Raw genomic sequence first — 6,306 nt, 5'->3', positions numbered from 1 at the left:
TCTGTCATCATATCTCTATCTAGAAAAAAATAACGTGATCACAGTAGGCCCCTCTCCAAACAGTCGCACTTTCATAAAGAACTTTATTTTATACTTTTCGAAATATGTTGATGTGAAAGTTAGATTGAGACATTCTATATATATACATATATATGTATATATATACATGCGCATGCAGGTGTGTAACAGACAGTAATTCTATTAAATAATTATTACATTATAATCCATATATATTGATTGTGTTCCTTAGCTCCTGTTGTCCGCTGATGTACAAAGGTGGATCTGTTTTGTCTTCTGTAGTTTGTACTACTTTCGAACTGATCAGAACATAATACTCGTAAACGTTCATTAATTTGACGAAATCTGGAGCTTATGCATCTGAATTAAAAAAGAATTAGTCACATTTTTTATTAATATTATAATATATGCATTTTGTATAAGCATATTAACGCTAATTGCGTTAATAAATGATTAGAAGTCGTACTAGAATTTTGTTATTTACTTGTTATGTTTCTATATAATATTTAATGTATATATGAGGAGTAGAGTTTCAAAATGAGTTTTGTTCAAAATTTATAATTTAGTTTTAGTCATTTTAAACTACAATTTGTTTACAGATAACGAAAAAGAAAGCCACCAAAAATCACGCACCTTGCAGAAAATAATAATTTTTCAATCAGTAAGAATTATTAAACAAAGTTGCTAAAAACATTAAACAAATGCATTTTGTTAAAGGAATTTTTATGTTTTAGGGTTAAAAAATATCAATTATTTTTGCTGTTTTTGAAAGCTTATAGTCTCAAGAATAACCCACAAAAATGTTTTTTGGAAGAAACGAAAATTGTTGAAGATGTACAAGATAAAATGATATGTGTGGGGTTTCATGACCGATTATAATAGGATGCACCAATTAATTGCTATAACCGACGCTCGCCATTATTTATATTCAACCTTTCAAAACCATTCTAGAACGTTTCTCTTCAATAGAACACAGTTTCATTCTCTTCTGAGCATCACTTTCGTTTCTAACAGAAAACGGAGAGGTATTTGTACTAAAATATTTCAAACTTTATACACGTTTTACACAAAACTGTGTTTTTGAATATGGTGATCACAATTCGAAAAAAATCTTTAGTGCGACTGACTTCTACTTTTACGACAATACTCAGTGAACATGTCATTATCACCGGAACTAGAATTAATAGTCTACATTAATTTTTTCTATTTTTTCGAAGTTCAAATAAAAGGAAAAAAATTAGAAAAATTTAAATTATTTTTTCAAACTGTTGTTATTTTGAAAATATGCATATGACATTAATTATCTTAGTCCGAACGAGAATAACAAGTCCACTCATTAAGAAAAAGTTTATTTTTTGACCAATGATACGATTCCTTGATCACCGTTTGATCGTATCAGCGATGCAGGCTTAATTTCAGCGCCATCTTATTAGTATTCTGTAAATAGTTAACATTACAAAAAATATTTTTTGACACGTAACACATCGGTCAATAAGTCCCCGGTCTGACACATAGAGAGCGCCACTAACACAAAAAGTACATAGTGGTTCGAAAGACCAGACCCTTTTAGGCGTACTGTCAAATGTATATGTCATTCGGATCATTATTGTGTGAGTTATTGAAGCTTTAGTGACGCTAATTTGGTTATTTTCATAACAATGGAAAAAAAGGAATTTCGTGTGCTCATTAAACACTGCTTTTTGATGGGAAAAAACACCGTTGAGGCAAAACAGTGGTTGGACAAACATTATGGCACCTCTGCCCCAGGCAAATCAACAATTATCGACTGGTATGCTGATTTTAAACGCGGTCGTACGGACACCGACGATGCACACCGCTCTGGTCGCCCAAATGAGGCAGTTGTCCCCGAAAAAATCAAGCAGGTCCATAAATTGGTTTTGTCCGACCGTAAATTAAAGCTGGATGATATTGCTGACATCGTAAAGATATCCAAGGGAAGTGTTTTTACCATTTTACACGATCATTTGTCGATGCGGAAGCTGTGTTCGAAGTGGGTGCCGCGTTTGCTCACTGTGGATCAAATGCACCGTGTCACAAGTCGATGGCAACGATGGTTAAATTGAACGAGTTGGGCTTCCAGCTGCTCCCGCACCCACCGTATTCGCCAGATTTGGCCCCCAGCGACTATTTCCTATTCGCTGAGCTCAAAAAAATGCTCGCTGGGAAGAAATTTCGATCGGATGAGGAGGTCATCGCCGAAACTGATGCGTATTTTGAGGGTCAGCCAAAATCGTTCTACAAAACCGGCATCGAACGTTTGGAAAGGCGTTGGACTGATTGTATTGCCTTAAAAGGAAACTATATTGATGAATAAATTCGAATTTTTATGTAACACTTGTGTTTTCTTTGCTAGACCGGGGACTTATTGACCGATGTGTTATATTGTACGCACTTTCTAGACCTGTATTAGTATACTTCTTAAGTATACTTAAATTTTTATTTATTAAAAAAATTTTCAAAGAATGTCTTCAAAATTGATTCTCAGATTAACGTAAAGGTTTCCTTAAAAAACTTTCTGTTAAAACATCTTTGGTTAAAGGACCATGCCATTTTTATTCTCTGGATGCTTTTTTCTAGGTATCCAGAAGGACAATCCGATCGGATAATTGGATATCTAAAAAGAATTTGACGACGAATATCTGATATCCGGTACCCCTTAATTCACTCTTCTTTTTATGTTATTATTTTGTCGTTGCTTTTGCTGTTACTTTTTTATGATAACATATGTCAAGATTAAGTTCATTGAAGAGAAAAATTCTGATAGTATGTTTATTCGATTACGTTACTCAACATTACTTCCTTCCCAACTTTATTTAAAGATGCCTATCTTTTACAAATATTTAATAATAAAAAATAGTAATTGATTATTTATTTTAACTAACTGTTATTTAGTATATTTTTAATACTCAAAATAAGTATCGTATATTCATGTTGTGTACAGACAATACAGACAACATACATACAAGTATATCGACAAGGTCATAGTCTGATGGTGATGGGCTTTCTTTTTTATATGTAATGACAGGTGTTTAAGTGTTTCACACTGGAAATATTTTGACGCACAATCTCAATAAAAATAGCTTACAAAATAAACGTATACACATGTGTAATACTAACCCAAGAATAACTGCAGGAATCAGAGCACTTAAGGTAATGACTTTTTCCGGGTAAGTCATCAGAAATGTACTTAATGTTATAATCAGAAATAAAATTACGTCGTATTGCAAAACAAAAAAAATAATAACATTACTTAATAATAATTGATAAAAAATGTGTACAATCCATCCGACTATTATACGAATTATCCAGTTACGTAGTCTTTGGTATTTCTTTGGCACTCCGAGGACTTCCAACGAGTCGTCTACTATAGCAAGTTTACGTAAGCACATTTTCAATTCCTTTAAGAAAATGATATTGATCGATTATGCGGCCCAGAATAAAATTGTTGTAATTTTATATTTGAGTAAAAATTGTTGCAATGTGTATAGAAAATGTGACAGAGATAAAGAGTTATATTATAATAATGTAAGCATTAAAATTGATCTGTTACAAAATTTTTTTTTTTTAATTTAATTTAGTTCATTGCGCAACTTATAAAAAAGATTACATGTTAACAGAGTAATAGACATAAACATAAAATATGATATAACATACTAGTAGCTTGCAAATGGTTAGAAGCGTCAGTAAAACTGCTGTTACATATAGCCTACCAGCTAAAAAAGGACTAAGACGATGCAATGAGTAGTGAAACAATAGTTAAAATCATATACATACGTACGCGCACGCATGCACACACGCACACACATAGACGCAAGCACCTACACACATACCAGTTACAGTCTTTCTTAAATACGCAATGAAACACGGGACAGCAGAACGAAAGCAGGACAAAGATGGAGAGGTTTTTATTGCTACAAGAAAGTAGTTAAAATATTTGATTGAGTAGTAGGAGAAAGAAGTACGGAATATAGTGGAACGATAAATAATTTTGGTACCTGGTGACAAGGGGGTTAAAAGTAAAATAAAGTTCAGAGTTCAACTGAAGAACGCTTCGACGATATAAAAAATATTGAAGCAAAAAAAAAGAAAAAACGAAAAATAGTACAGGTGTAGAATAAAACGTTGCCATATCCTAACCCAGCCAGATCTCCGGTAAATATATAGACATATGGTCGTATTTACGGGCGCAGTAGGAGAAGCGGAGGCAAGAATTTTGGATACACTGTACACAATTTAGAAGTTATTAACGGGATTGGGTAGTGCTAAGTTAAAAAAATAAAAATTAAGTTAAAAAGCTGATTAATTTTAAGTTAAATTTAGTTACATTTTAGACTATTAACTTTGTAACTATATTTATATTTTAACTTTAGTTACATTTTATTCGTCACTATTAATTTTTTATTTAATTCTTTGAAGTCAAATCTCAGACATAACATGCGGCAATAGCGATAACTGAAAATAAGATGAAAATGGCAAAAGTGAGAAAATTTATTATGTGTTGATCAATGAAATTATAAATATTCTAGTAAATTTTCTCATTTTTGTAATTTTTATCTCATTTTGAATTATTCAATCGATCCCCCAGATTTCAATCTGTTAGAAACCGTGTATTTCGATGTATTTAGTTTCTGATAGGTTGAAATCTATTATTCCTTATTATTATCGCTTCTCGTATTGTGTCTAAAGCTTTGATCATGACCACAGGCCAGTATTTATAATTTTATATACTAAATTTTATATACTAAACAATAAATATAAACAAAATATGTAAATAAAATATAGAGTATTTTTTACATAAAATATATATTTGTCATTTCCGTTATTTGTAAGATTGAAATCCTGAAATTATGAATTAAAAAAAAAAACAAATTTAACTTTTAACTATTCAATTTTTTTATTAACTTAACTTTTAATTCAATTAATTTCGTTATAAATTAACTTGTATCTTAACAAGTTATCTAAGTTAAATTTTCAAGGTTGTTAACTTTAACTTAACTTACAAAAAAAAGTTAACTTACCCAATCTTGATTATTGATTAAAAGCTAGAATCTAGACAACATCGGAGTAATCGTAAAATAATGAAATAATGAGTAATTGAGAAGAGAGGAGTTTTTGGAAAACAAGGAAAGGATGTGACCAAGGGGACAAAGTAGACGGCGTAAACAGTTCGACATTTGATGGGACGTTTGACTCGAATGTCCATGAAGAATCAATATGGACACCAAGAATCTTAATAAAGGTAGAGCGAGGATTTGGAACGGAGTTAAGAGAAATATCGAAGGATTGAATATGGGATAATAATGTTAAGAAACCGACAATTAGCAAGAATAATTTAGAGAGATTTAAATGCAGTGAATTATTAGTAGATCATTCGGCAATAAATTTTTGATCTTTATTTAAAGCAGAGCAGACTGCTAAAGCATCGAATGGGTGAAACAAATTTGAAAAGAATTACGTCGTCTGCATACATGAAAAACTCAGGGGATAGAAAAACATTAGATAAATCAGAGATATAAATATTAAAAGTAAAATTCTGTGAATAGAACCCTGAGATACTCTAGAAAAAACCAGCACGAGAAGAAGAGAAAAGAGGAAAAGAATTATATTTGAGGACTTTTCTACTGCGTGCGATTTGTAAAGAACGAGCAGATTAGCGAGAGAGCCGAATGAGATAGAATGCATAGCTTGAGTTTGACTGAAAAGTAAGTCATTACGGTATTGAAAGCTTTCTATAAAAATGTTTTATAATGTTATATTTACCTATAATTATAAATTTTTAATGCTCTTAATTAAAAATACGATTAAACAAAAGAAAAGTAATACTAAAAGATAAAGTATTATTATATTTGAACCAGGAGTACACTTAAAAATTTGTACCTTAAAATGACTGAAGCTAATGAGAATTAATGTAATGGTGACCAACGGACTGATATCGGTGATGTATATTTTCATGTCATTTTTTCGCCAATACGAAAGTAAATTTGGATAGTAATAGAAGTATATCAGAGAGCCCCATTTGGCCAAAGCATATAGGTAAGAAAGATACGCCCTAGATTGTCCACGAGGATATTCGATCATGCACAAATTACAAAACGATCCAATGATCAATAATGGTGCCAGCGCTTTTTCTAACGTCTCTGTCATAGTTTCTCTAAATCGTCGGCTAGTATTTTATAATAACTGAATTAGTTCTTGCTGCATGAGACACAAACACATTTTAATATTTTTTATAGGATTTTCAGAAATAGTTCTCGCAGTTTCTTTAAA

General features: G+C 31.4%; 1 pseudogene; it reads left to right on the top strand.

The window, feature by feature from the left end:
• The first annotated feature begins 1,593 nt into the window (after positions 1–1,593).
• LOC108751867 lies at positions 1,594–2,388 on the top strand (annotated as a pseudogene).
• The last annotated feature ends 3,918 nt before the right edge of the window (positions 2,389–6,306 follow it).

Source organism: Trachymyrmex septentrionalis, unplaced genomic scaffold, assembly GCF_001594115.1.
Source record: "Trachymyrmex septentrionalis isolate Tsep2-gDNA-1 unplaced genomic scaffold, Tsep1.0 scaffold523, whole genome shotgun sequence".
Lineage (NCBI taxonomy): Eukaryota > Metazoa > Arthropoda > Insecta > Hymenoptera > Formicidae > Trachymyrmex > Trachymyrmex septentrionalis.
This window is presented reverse-complemented; position numbering and strand designations above follow the sequence as displayed.